This window comes from Sceloporus undulatus, chromosome 4 (assembly GCF_019175285.1).
Source record: "Sceloporus undulatus isolate JIND9_A2432 ecotype Alabama chromosome 4, SceUnd_v1.1, whole genome shotgun sequence".
Classification (NCBI taxonomy): domain Eukaryota; kingdom Metazoa; phylum Chordata; class Lepidosauria; order Squamata; family Phrynosomatidae; genus Sceloporus; species Sceloporus undulatus.
In genome coordinates, this window is record NC_056525.1 from 172,337,774 (window position 1) to 172,352,186 (window position 14,413).

At 37.4% G+C, this 14,413-nt stretch overlaps 1 protein-coding gene across 7 annotated transcripts in view; it reads left to right on the forward strand.

The window, feature by feature from the left end:
* Positions 1-6,142: 6,142 nt before the first annotated feature.
* The window catches only part of ATXN1 (ataxin 1), a 295,239-nt gene continuing 286,968 nt past the window's right edge, over positions 6,143-14,413 (forward strand). For 6 of the 7 annotated variants that reach the window (XM_042465290.1, XM_042465292.1, XM_042465293.1 and 3 more), the window contains exon 1: positions 7,252-7,708. The gene's annotated coding sequence lies outside the window, so the exon portion shown is untranslated. Of the gene's footprint in view, positions 7,709-14,413 lie in introns of all 7 variants that reach the window. The other variant, XM_042465297.1, reaches the window with a different exon arrangement.

Below are 14,413 nucleotides of genomic sequence, written 5' to 3' on the forward strand. Positions count from 1 at the left end.
TGTGTGTGTGTGTGTGTGTGTGTGAATTGTAAGGTTGGCACTGTTTGGAAATGTTACCCAGTGCTCTTCTGCTTCCCCTGTTTGTCTTTTGCAAGAAGTTACTTTGCAATATTATTGTCATTTATTATTTTTAAAAAAGTCTTACTCATCTGTATGAATGAGAGGGCTGCAGGTTTCCTCAGGATGTTCAAGGATATCTCTCTCATACATACATGTATGTATGTATGTATGTATGAGAGAGAGAGATGTGTTCCTTTTTTAGTGAAAGACTATAGTAATAATTATTAGCTGCATAGTGTTTGGGAAAAGGCAGTTATTGGAGGGGTTTGGGATTGTGTGAAAAGAGCAGGGGAAATGTTCAGCAAGCTCTGGTAGAAAAGAGAGCAAATTGAAAGCTTGTTATATAATGCCACACTATGTGGATAACAAGAACAAGCTATTTTTATTTTGTTTACCGTATGGTATGCAATAGGGACTCCTCCAAAATAATATTCCTCAGCCACCCTGGACCCCCACCCCACATACAGTTAGAGGAGGGAGGACACCCACAAGGTGGCATGTTCTGCAAAATACTGTTTTGTATCATTGTTAGTTTATGCACACATACACATACACGCACGTTATGACATACACTTATGCAGATGCATGCCTTGGATTTGTAGAACCCTCCCTTTCCATGCATATAGAGATGATCACTATGCAGGTGATTAAATATTTAGTGCTTGCCGGCATATATTTATTTGTGTGCCAAACAGTTACACGTCTGAATGCAGCCCGTTACTTTGCAGGCAGGCTAGGCAATTGGTGACAGCTTCTTTCCCTTCAGCAGCAAATCCAGATTTCATCTGTGAATGTGAATTTGTTTGTCTGGCTGGTGAGGACAACCTAGTTTTATGGCTCTGAGGAATAGGGGTTATGAATGAGGAAGAGATAATTGAAAGGAGAGTCAGAGAGAGAAAGAGAGACTATGTTTCTAGAACTGTAGGTATTGTTATTATTATTATTATTATTATTATTATTATTATTATTTTATCCCCATTTTCGGGGGGAAAATATTGCAGAGGTTATGCTCCTGCTGCATAGAAGGCTTTAATCTCATAATCCATGTCATGTCAAACAAAATGCTGATAGGCTTTCTTTCCACAGCACACTGGGTTGTGTGTGTGTGTGTGATCATGTAGAGACATGTCAGTGGTGTGGGTTTACAGTGCACTCACTCTAGCCCTGATCAGTCATGTAATTAGATCGGGCTGCCATGGTAACAGACAGTATTCATTGTCCGTTCAGGTATGTTTTTTCTTCCCCTTGTGACTGGGACACCTCTAAACGCTGCCTCTACTGCAGGGATGGGCAATGGACTCACCTGTGCCCTGTGGTTTGTTATGTGGTGCAGCTTGTTTGCATGTATTTTACATCATTTGCATGCCATGTGAGAAGGAAGGTGCCAGGGCCTGCAGGATGCCCCTCTGTGGTGCCTGGGGAAGAGTTTGTGCATCGAGTCTTGGAAGTTGAAAATTCTTCAGGGTTTCTGTAGACGATGAGTAATTAATCGAGTTTGGCTTTGCAGGACTTCGGCTCTCGGCACAGTGCAAAAAAATTTGGTTAAGCGGGCTCCTTGCGTGCCTATTTTTCAGTCTTCCAAACTGGTATATTCATTGCCAGGCCTGACTGCTCCCCCGCATCAACTTTGTGCGCTGCATAGGTCTATTTATTCTCCTTCCCGCTGTACATATGTTAGCTAAAAGGGTTTGTTATGCAGCAGTATAGCATTTCTGTTGTTTTTAAACTTTGGAGAATCCTGTTCTTATCCTCAGTCGCATCCTCTGCAATTGCAGAGAGTTAAGTTTCGGGTATTTTGTATTTTGGCTGTTTGTGTTTGAATAAGTTTTTTCTGCCATGCTTGGATTGAGTGGGTCGGTTCTTTGCCGCTTGCCTCTTCTCTTCAGTGGGACCACCCAAGAGTACTTTAAATGACAGTGGTATTTTAATTGTACAGATGTGAAAACAGCTCTTTGATAGTGCAAAATTGAAAATAATAAACCAAGTATTGTTTGAATTTTATTTTTAAAAAATGATGATTGAAGTCCTCTTCCAATGGATCATAAGACTCAGGGTTTTAAGTAGATTCTTCAGGTTGTGAAAAGGCCCCAGGATATGCTTATGGGCCATACATCACTCACTGGGAGTACTTTGGACTGACTGGTTATAGTTTATGTATATGTGTATACAAAGTTACTCATCTGTGCAGATAACTACTCCTATATTGTGCAGAGGATTTTGCTACTGTAGGAATTTAAGGATTTCAGTGCTCTCGCCTCCTCCCCAAACATCTTGCAGAGGTATGCTTTTGCTTCTGCCTGGTGTGAGTCTTCTGTCCATGCTATGTGACGAATGACCACTATATCCTCATTTCTAAAATTTGCATTGTTTGACAACAGTGTATAGATTTGTCAACAATTTGTATTCTTGACATTCTTCTTATATCTTGCTTTTTGATTGCTGAAAATTCATAGAAGTTAATCCTGAATTACCTGAATTTGTGTCAGTAGATTTCCCCACAAATTGCTTTTATCTGGTTGGATAGTGAAATTTATACACAAATTCACGGGCGTGTGTAGTTAGTGAGCCCACAAATATCTATTGCTAAGTTCCTCAGATTTTTCACTTAAGAAGTTTGCTTGCGATCTGTTGCTTTTTGCTAGACATTTAACTGTTTGAAAATAGGAACCACATGTGAATCTTCATGAGCGTCTAGCATTAAATGTGAGAAGATACATTAATAAACATTGTGGACATATTCATCTTTAACTGTATCTGCTAATGCCAGTCAATGTTACATAAGTTAACCAATTTTGGAACTAAATCCATTGTGGCATTAATGAGATTTTATTTTAGTTTGGATACTTCTGCTGTCATCTTAGAAAAGGTTCAGGGAAAATAAAATCAGCTAGAACTCCAAAACTATGTTCTAATGTTACTAATGGTTCGAGTAATAGTAATATTATTTTCATTTACTTTCACTATTCTGAATTTTAATAATCAGCTGAGGGAATAGAAGAGGCCTGCGATTATTAAGCCAAGGCGTTTGGGGGGGATGGCAAATGGCTCATATGTGTGCATTGATATTTCTAGCATATGTTTAACAAAACCTATTTTACCACACTGAAAAATTGAGTTACCATGTTGGTAAACAAACTGTTCAGATGTAAAACAAGCAAGAGAATGAACCAAAAAACACCCCCCCCCCCCCAACCATTAATAGTTTTGAAGCTGGAAATGTTTACAATGAGTGTAATTCTCCTCCCCCTTTTATGGTACTGTATTCTGGATCATGCCCTGGATGCGATATTCATATTGTTTGAGGCAGCAGTGTTGTTTCCTTCTGTCTGCCAGATCTAAGGGTCTCTTTCCTTAATTGTCTTTAAAAGCAGTTTCTTACCCTGCAAAGACACAGATCTTTCATGGAATGAGCCAGTCTGAGTTGTGCTATTATGCCAAATTGTCATTAGTTTTTGATTTCTACCACATTCTCCAACTTTTGTGTCGAGTTTTAGTGAGTCCAGGACATCAGTCTGAAAACAGAAGGCAGACAGGAATAATAATATAATAATGATAAAATTTTATTTATATACCACCTTTCTAAAGGATCTAGGCGGTTTACAAAATTACATAAACAAATACATAAAATACATAAACAAACTAAAATTCCATCCCTCATCCCTTAACTAAAATGCAAACGTCAAATTCCAAATTAAATTTAAATTAATATGGTAAGCAAATGAAGCAGCTGCATAGACGAGATTGTATAGAATGTGATTCTTTGTCTTTTATCATGGCCTAAGAACCTATTATTTTATATTGATTTGTTTATATTTGAGGCATTTTGTGTTTTCAGGTATGCTTTAGATGTGCATTTGCAATATCTAAAGAAGCAATTACATGTTTTTCTTCCTGGATGTCATTATGCAAAGACATAGCAAAAGGCCTTTATTTTAAAGATTATAATCTTGACAAAAATTATAAAATAAAATAATTATCTTATAAAATACTTTCCTGGTTATGATTGTTTAAATCATATCAAATGTACTATAGAATTTTACAACAGAATAAGAGGTTTTCTACAAGAAACTGACGGATTTAGTTCTTTGCTCTCTGACAGCCAAACGGCTTTGCTCTCTGACAGCCAAACATACTTTGGTGACTGTGGGAGCAAACACAGGCCTCACTTTTCTTTTCCCTTCCTTTACTGTTATAATAGAGAATATTGGCTAAATGTTTACAGTACTGGTTTCATAACTTGGTAGGAGGCGTTTTCTATGAAACACATGTCGAGGGGATCCTTGCAGTCTTAACTGATGAACTGTTGAATTATTAACTATTTAGGTACAATTTATACATGCAGTTCAAAGAATAGATAAAATTCAAACAATAGAATGAGGCCACTGTCCTGTAGGAAGTCTAACTGAACTCAGTGGTACTTACCTTTGAATAGATATGTGTAGGATTGCAATTAGAGCTGACACTTATTGGACTTCGATGTAATAAGACAAATGCAAATTGTAAACACACTCCATCTCCAAATTATGATAGCCAAATAATAGATGGGAAATACTTCATACTTTCCAGAGGTAGTTGTTAATCACACATACAAAAATTAAACTTCAAATGTCTTCCAGTTACTTCAGGCATAACACTGAGGCCTCCTTTACTAAATATTAAAATATGTGTTGTATTGCTGTCTGTCCAAATGGTATTACTTATGTAAAAAAGTGCAGCATATCAGCACTTAATTCCAACATGACATGGAAAATTTTCATTAAGAATTCATGTTTGCTTTATAATAAGAATCAGATTTTTTTTAAAAAACAAACAAACTTGTGTATATCGTCTACAAAATTCTGTAGGCCAAATTGTGGCCTGGAATATATAGAAAAGTACAGTTTTTATAATTTGGAAATCTAGATTCTAAAATTTTAAAAGAAAGCCCACTTTTTAACTATCAATGGTGATAATTTATTGACCTGCCACCTCTGCTGGATCTTTTCCAGAATGATTTTTACAGATAAAATAATTAACTAGGAGCACAGAGCACTAGGACATTTCTCTTGCACAAACTTTATTCCAGTTGGGTTTGCATGGGAGATTTTCCTGATATATTTTGCCCTGTGTAATTAAGTTCTGTGCTTAATTTGAATGAAAAGTAAGCAAGGCTGTTAAAATTAGAATAGCATGAGTACGTGTATCTGTGTATAGAGTACACACAAGGATACACACTATTTTAAGGATAGAAAGTTTAGCTCCTTTCTTCGAAGCTGTCAAGAAAAACTCGACTGTTTGTGTTTGTGTTGTAAAAGAGTGTGACCAAAGAAGGAATACTGCAATATATTTGTTGAAACATCTATAAGTTCATACTGTGTCTGTTGAGTTCAGCCTGTCAGGAATAACATGATAAACTGTAGATATGATAGAAAGAGATGATAGAGCTCTTCGGGTGGTCTTCGGATTTCCTTTGCAAAACACTTCTTTGTGTTTAACATGTTTTAAGTAGAGAGTTTCAGATGGAAACTTGGGAAATAGCACATCTCAATAGAATCATAGAGCTGAAAGAGACCACAAGGGCCATCCAGTCCAACCCCCTGGCGTAGATATAGCCAACGTTTTAACTTTTGGTATTTTGTATTAATTGCTTTTATTGGGTGTTCCTATTATATTTTCAGATAAGGTATGTATATGTGTGCTTGTGTATATACATTTAATTTACATTAAATGCACATTAGCAGCAAAGTACAATAAGTGTTAATGAATAATATGTTTCTTTTTTAGATTTGGTTTCTAAAATTTTCTTGTTACTGTTCTACCCATGTTATGTTCTTATTAAGGCAAAGCATTGCTATCCTGGCCATGTAGCAGTATCATTTACATACCACTTCATACTGCACTGAGTAGTCTCTAAGCTGTTTACAACATGCAAGCTAATTGCCCCATCAAGCTGGGTACTCATTGTAGTGACTTCAGAAGGATGCAAGGCTGAGTTGAGCCTGAGCTCCTGGCTAGGATTGAATGCACAACCTTGTAGTTTGTGGGTGAGTAGCTGAAGTGCACCACCAGGGCTCCTATAGACATAGCTGCAGTGGGATCCTACAGTAGATACAAGTCCTTCCTTTAGGGTGTTTGTCATTATCAATTTTATCATCACTGGTCACAAAGTGGAACTAGGCAGGTAGCGTTCTGCCAGAGTAGCTAATTCTGCAGCTGGCAAAATATTGTCACTGGAAAATGTTGGTAAATTGGCCTCACTGTTGCATTGCCTGTGCCTGCTTTGCATTGTCTAACTGGTTTGCATGGTGTTGCTTGTGTGATACTTGTCAAGATTGGTTGCTGTTGTGCTATGGCAGCATAACTCATGATAATATGGAGGCTTTTCCAGGAGTATTCTACACATACAATGTTTGTTTGATATGCACAATGTTTTTTTCATGGGTACGTTTAATTTTTTTCATGGGTGTGATTAATTTTTTCATGAGTACGGTTAATTTTTCCCCTTAGTGGATCCCTAGTGTAGAAGGGTCATGAATGCTCACATACAGATTTCCCAGCCCTTATAGAAAATGCATCTATTTTACAAAAGGGAAGATGTGAATGCAGTTCTACTAAATTTATAGCTCACTATTTCCACTGCACTATATCTTCGGGGCATTAAGACCTTTGAGGGAATTTAATTTCATTAAAATCAGACTAATAAAATATGCAAAAATATATGAGCCTGCCATGCCTCTAAAAAAGGAATGGGCAACATATGGTCCTCTAGATGTGATTGGACTACAACTCCCATCTTCCCTCACCATTGGCTATGCTGATGGGAGTTGTATTTGAGCAGCATCTAAAGGGTCATGCATTCCACTTCCCTGTTCTAAAAACGTGGGTTTGCTTTAAAAGTGAGGAAATTAAAAATAAAAATGAAAAATACATTTATGATTCTGTTTGCCATATATTTTTGGTTCTGTTTGGTTTAGGTCCTCTGAATCATAAAGGTTACAGTACAGTTTGACTTTCCAGTTATTTTCTGTAACTGTTTACATTTTTCTTTAAAAAACCATTTATAGCTATTGGGTGTCTGAGGCTGGAGCTGAATACAATTTTAATTAATCCAGTTTGGTTTTTAACAGAAAACAAAACTTTTTTCCTTAATATATATATATATAATATGGACATACTTCCGTTTTTGAAAATTGAACATTTCTAAATGTTAATTTTCCCCTACACATTTTTTAAAAAAAAGGTTTAAAAGCAAATTCAGTTTCTAAAATGATATCCATATTAGTCTGTTGTGGTAAATATAAAGAGCCTAGCCTTATTATCTTAAAGGCTAATAATGTGGTTCTACTCAGACACTAGCTCCATTGAATTCAGTGGGGCTCACTCCCAGATGTATAAAATTGTGCTCTAATAACTTTATAGTGGCAAAACTATTTCAGACTAAAACACTGTTCTGTGTGAACATACTTCATATTTTTACCAGGAGCATTCTAGCAGTTCATGAATGGCAAATTAACAGATTTTTGTTTGTTTATTTTTTTCAGCTTTTGGAGCAACAGTCACAACAACCCAGACAGGCAATCTAAGCACTGAGTTTCTTCTTGAACTCTCTAAGGCAACCACCACCTTCATAATTGTTATCTTCCCCATGGAAAGATGCTGTGTAAATAAGGTAAAAGTTTAAAATCTTCCTTCTCTTTTCATGTACCGTATCTTGCAAGAAACCTTGTTTTAAAAGTGGCCCTGGATACACTGTATAACATTTAATGACCCTCCCATAGGAACTGGATAATGAACTATACTTTTGTATACAAAATAATTGTTGCTGCTCATTCCTTGCTCAAGGATCCCAGTACACACTGCAGCATCCCACATTTTAGATTTCCTCCCTAAATTCGAATCCTTTCCTAGCAAGCAGTAAGATGTCATTCTGTAGAGAAATACTCTCTGAAATGCTCTCTGCAAAGGTGGCAGTCTTAAAATGATAACAGAAATCTAATCAATCACAAAGATTAATGAATGGGGTGTGCATGTGCAGTGTTTGGTCTGTGCAATATGAAACATAACATATCTATACTTTTAATTGCTTTTTAAAATAACATGGCTGCATAAATAACATCATACTCAAAGCCTGAGAACTATTCCAGCTTCCTGTTTTGTGTGTTTGTTTCCTAATGACTTTGCATATGAGAAACTGACTTTCAGATCTGGGTTTATAATCTCATGAAATGAGTAAATGGTAGCAAAAATATATATTTTCCCACTATCATCTCTGATTAATAGGGTTTATATAGTATAAACACAATTTTAAAGGTATAATTGTTTGTCCAGTAACAGTTCAGTGTATTGAAGTGTGAAGAATTTGTATAAATCTAGAAAAATAACCTATTCTTATGTTTATGAAAATCTAGTACACATTTCCTTAGAATAGCTTTTTAATGTATCCAGAATGTCTTAGTGAATTGCACAGCACATAATGCGTATTCTACTGTGGCTATGAGCTGGGGTGTTGCACTTCAAGGGAAAATTATTTCAAGAAACATTTTCATGTAAAGGCATGCAATGTACGGCATATAGTTTCTGGCTTAAATGGAGGCAGCATGTTTAAATCATGCCACTTAGGAATATTCCTTGTTTTTGAATGATTGATGCCAGCTGAAATATTTATTCCCTTTGTTGTTTTTGGAAGGAAAACTACATGCAGATCAGATGCGATAAGTTGTGTGATAATAGCTCTAATGCTTACTTGGAGCCAGCAGCTCCAATTTAACCACCATTGCTGTGCTTACGGCACCACTGCTGTGTGAATGCTTTGGTTTCTATGCACAGGCACTGTGCCGCATCTTAAACTGGTAATTGACTGAAATAAATATACATATGTATGTGTGTACAGTGCCACATCTGAAAAGAAGTCCATAATAGCCTGACCATGATGACACTGTTACTGATTCATGCTGTTACCGTCTCTTATAGACTCCTGTACATTTTTAGTGTGAACTCTTACACTCCCTCCCTCTCAGTTGGCAGTGACAGCTAGATTTTTACAGGGTGCATTATTGTACAGAGTACATCTGGAGCTCAGTGGGCAGAATTTGATGTTCTGTTCTGTTGATAGAACAGTGGACTCCCTATAGAAGCAGGATCCACCTCAAAAAAATCAGCACCAGGGAGCTAGGAAACCATCTGGAGCTGGTTTTGGGTATCTCAGAGGGCTATTGTGTGGGGTTGGGGGGTTGGCACAGGGAAGGAAATTTCATTTCACTGTTGTTGCAGCTTCAGCAACATGTGTGTTGTTTGCCTTCAAGGTGTTTCTGACTTATGATGATCCTAAAGCAACACTATCATGGGGTTTTCTTGGCTAGATTTGTTCTGAGGAGATTTGCCATTGCCTTCCCCTGAGGTTGAAAGTATGTGACTCGCACAAAGTCATCCAGTGGGTTTCATGGCCGAGCCAGGAATCAAACCCTGGTCTCCAAAGTCGTAGTCCAGCACTCAAAGCAGTACCTTATGCTGACTCTAGATTAGCTTATTTGTGGAATAAGCATATCTGTGTTCTTCTTTATTGGGATGGAAGGTGGAATTGTGACTGTGTCTATCTGAGCAAACTTGTATGTATCTATCTATTCATTCTTGCAGATATTCTTGCATTCTGACCTGAAAATTCCACTGGCTTGTATAGTTCCCAATTGACTCAAAATTCTACTGGCTTGTGTAGTTCTCAACAGACTGTAATTCTTGATCCGTGTCATTGTTTTCCTGGGGCCTGAGCTGATGGGACAGGATAGCACAGACTGCACCCGGTACTCACCAGTTTAGTCCCTGGATTGGTGTGAGCACAGGTGGGTGTTTGCTGTCCCCTCACTGACCCAGGTCCACTCCTTACCTTGCTGATGTGCAAACCATCTAAGAAGCCTCCTAGTCATCCTATCTGACATGAAAATGCAATGCCTGACTGCAGACAAACAGTGGCAAGGTAGAGAGTGTGGGGATGCTGTCTGAACAGCCTGGTTTTGCTGCAGAGTTTCTTAGAAACTCCATGTAAAGGCTGTTTACCCCAGGTTCAGACCAAATCTACATCTATATTGGTGGGACTGGGCCCAATCCTGGCATGAGATTTTTGTCTTGTGTTGTCTAGACAATGCCAACCTGGGGGGAACCGGGCCATTTGTCCTGTGCAGATTACCCCCTCGTTTAACAACGTGAGAAGCATGATTTTTTTTAAAAAAAGCCTCCAAGTATGTTTAATAATTAAAGTAGAGTGTAGTTCTCCTTGTTACAATATGTAAATGGTAAATAGAGGTGATTGGCATTAGCACATTTGGCAGTGCTGATCATTAGGCACTCTCAATTTTGCAGCATTTTCTCTTCTTTTGTGAAATCTTTCAACCGAACGGGTGATCTCAGAGTCTCCTGGAACTTATTTTTATGGAATTGACACATTTGATTATATTGCTGTTTTGTATGACAATTTACAAATATATATATATATATATATATATATATATATATATATATATATATATATATATATGGAAGTTGTTTTCCAGATGAGAAGACTAGTGCCCCCTGCTGTCTATTTGAAACCTCTTTCTGTGTTTCTTAAGCAGTATTTTGTTATGCCTGTAACTTTACTTATATAATGACTTAAGGGGAAGTGTGAAAATCAAGTTGAGAAAATTATATTAAACTGAAATCACCAAACCAATATGACTTCTTTCTAATTTGATCATTGTTAGAGAAAACATTTATTATTATTTTAAAATGCATGTTTAGCCTTGTATGAGAATACTTTTCATCTCCTTGGACACAGGAATTGACACTATTACTCGATGTTGTAGTAATGTATTTCATGAGATCCAATTTCCTTATGACGTTTTTGAAAGTTATTTTTATTGTGTGATCCCAGATGTTGTTAAGTTACATTTGGCTTGTTTATTTCCTTTATTGTAACTTAAGAGAGTGAAAGTAACTCACTAAGAACTGAGAGCTGAAATTTTAATATTCAAACATAGATATAAATAGAATATGAAAGATCTGGATTGAAACTCTTTTTTTTTTTTTTACAAAGATGTTCAACCTTTTTTTGCTTTTTGGGTCAAATGTTACCAATGGCCTCCTAATTATGTGCACAAGGTACCTTTTCACTTATGCATTTGCTATTCCAGTGGCAAAGAGTAGAACTTTGCCTTGGCTGCATTTTTTATTCTAGAATATAGCTGGAGTGGAGACTCTAAAAGGGGAAGAATAGGTAACCCCTTCCAGGCTCTCCGTGGGTCAAATGACTTTTCCCCACCAAGCTATTTATGAGTCAGAGATATGGGCCTTAGTTTCTCTGATACCATTACCTCAGTCCTTGTTAGTCCTCACTGAAATAGACTGACTGAATCAGTGTAGTTTTCTTAAGTGTTGACTTATGAAGTCCCTATTGATTCAGTGGATCTACTCTAGTTGAGATTAATTATTTAGATCATTGGTCCCCAATGCTTCTCTGCTATTAGCCTTATCTTATTTTGTATGTACCACCATTTCTTCCTCCTCCTGCTCCTCCTTAAATTTTATTGCATTTCTTTTACTACCTTTATTTCAAGTCTCCTTCAGGCCAAAATAGAGGTGTGGCCTATATCTGCATCTCTTGAAACCATTTCAAACAAATCCTGAGAAAACATCATAAGCAAGATACAGATCTGTGACACTGTCACTTTGTTCCCCTAAATGGTTTTTACCATCTGTGCCTGGTGAAGAAGGCAGTATGTCTTTGGTTGGCCTAATAAAGGTATTACAGTGATGTGTGTTTTGGATTTTGCTGCATTTTGTTCTATGACCTCTACAATTTTTCAGGTTAATAAATCTCATCTATAGGCTGTACGCCTGTAATGACATTGAGCTAAATCCCCAAAGAACACAGTATTATACGCCGAAAGCAACACTGGTATTTTCCCAAGAATTGCATGTTCTCACAAAGTTTAAGACAGAGGGTAGTTTTTTTTAAAAAATGAGATTAGGCAGGCCCTTGCCTTTCCAGTGCCTTGTGGAGTCATATGACGGATTGCATGAATGGCTGTTGTATATCCATTGCCTTGATCATATGAATGACCTTCTGGCATGCCAATAAATGGATGATGTGATCATATGAATATATCTCCCTGGATTGAACTGGGAAGGTACTGGTTCTATGATGTAAACAGAGCTAGGATACCTAAACCCTTGGATGTAGCCATTTCTGTTTTGGGTGGTGAAGCTTTTTGCTCTAACATTACACTAAAGTATTTTGATATATTATTGACACACTGCTAGTGGCTGAAATGGTGTGTATTTAATCTTATGCAGTATTTTATTTACAGATTAGAAAGCTCTAGTTCTGACATATGACTAAAAGGGAGCCCTTCGTTTTAGCACTTGCATGTCATCTGCTTCAGAGAAATAATTACTTGGCAATTCCCATTTGATAATTCCCTCTTTATTTTTTTGATGAGTTACTTAATAGTGATGGGATTGTTGAGCTGACTGCATTTAATCTGATCTTCAGAAGCTTCTTTGCAGATCTGGGTATATCATATCATGTGGTGTTTTTTTAAAAAATGCTTTTAGCCTTAGCATAAGAACACTGAAACTACTCAAAGACAAGAATTCCATTAATTACAGTCGATAATGACTTTTAATGAGTAATGTATTTCTTAAACTAGGCTTGGGAATCATAGGGGCCTCCTGCTGTTGGACTGCAACTCCCAGCAGCTCCAACTAGCATAGTCAGTGGTGAGGAGTGCTGAGAATTATAGTCCAGCAACATCTGGAGGACCACATGATTCCCATCCCTATCCAAAAACCTGTTTTTAAAAATTTTGGGTCCTATTCTACGTATGTAGAAAACATCTGGTATAAAATATAAGTAAATTAAATGTTGGATTACATGGTTTCCAAGACATTGTTGAAACATAAGTGATCATACTATTTATATATGAGGAAGTTCATATTGCACCATAACTACCAGTTTGTAAGCATAAGTATTCACAGTCCACTCTTTCCTACTTGGTAGGCTAACTTGGCTAATTCTATAACATTTTTGCTTTACCAATACCATTGGGTTTTGTTTTGTCCAATATCTCTTGACACTTTGATCATTGCTACCCTGCCCTCTCGTGTATAGTTGAATTTAGGCCGAGTATAGACTGGTGTTTTGTGCCAGGCTGAAAGTAGGGCTCAAGAGAGCGGACCTTCCGCATGCTCCCGAGCCCTACTGTGCACTGCAGGTGCCATCTTGGCATGCCACCATTTACATGGTGTGCACAATGATGATGTGGCTCGTGCACCATGTCCAAATGGCGCAGCACATGAGGGACATCACAGTGCCGTTCCAGGGTGCTTATGGTGCCCTGGCAGTGGCGGAGAAAGGAGCCACGTTTTGCGACTCCTTTTACACAGCCCATCTTTGCCACGCTGTTTGGTTGGTGCAGCCACAATCCAGGGGAGAAAGGGGCGGCCTCTTTCCGCCCCTTTCTCCCAATCTGTATAGGCCCTTAGTCAGTTCCTCAGTTCTACTTGAGGAATGAATAATAGTTCTTAAGGTCTCTCACAGCATGCAAGCTACCTAGAAAGCATGAGATCATCATTAGAATGTAAAAGAATTGTGCTTGGCTGCTTTCACTTGATAGGGATTTTCCTTTTTTTGTTGTTAATCAGAAATGGTATATGTATCTAGTTAATGAGTTGACTTGTATGTATTACACTGCATCATTGACAGATGAGACCTTTACTCTTAAATATTGTTCTACACTAAGCTGTATACCATGAACATAATAATCTTTAACATTTGCTCCACAGTTATCTGTTTTTCCCCTTCTGAAATTTGTCATAAGAGTAGTGTACAAACTTTGTACACTATAAATGTATTTATTTAGTGGTTAAATCTTACTCTGTAAAGACGTAAATAGATTTTGCATGCATTATGAGAAAAACAGTGATGCCATTTAAAATAATTAACAACCCATTCCATCCCTAGGTCTTCTCTGGTTACAGAGAATCCAGCTTTTCCCTCCTTCTGACCTTCTTGCCTCTCTGTCCTTTAACAATTTTAATAACTGGTTCCAGTGAACTAGTGCGAACCAGCTGAATGATACCATTGCAGAAGAGTGCTAATACAATTAGCACACTTGCGGGGGTGTTGTTCTGAAATGTTTGCCTTGTTTTCTTTGAGAAAAAAGTTAGTGGCAAAAGTTGCATTGTTTCAAATAAATTGCTTTTTAAATTTTGGCAGTTTTTTGAAACCCATAAAACTATGTATGTTTTTCACAACAGATTGACATAGTTTATCTCTTGACCATAGAGGTTGCTGTGGGGAGAATCTTTTTTGCACTCTCTGTACCAGGAGTAGACAGGAGTA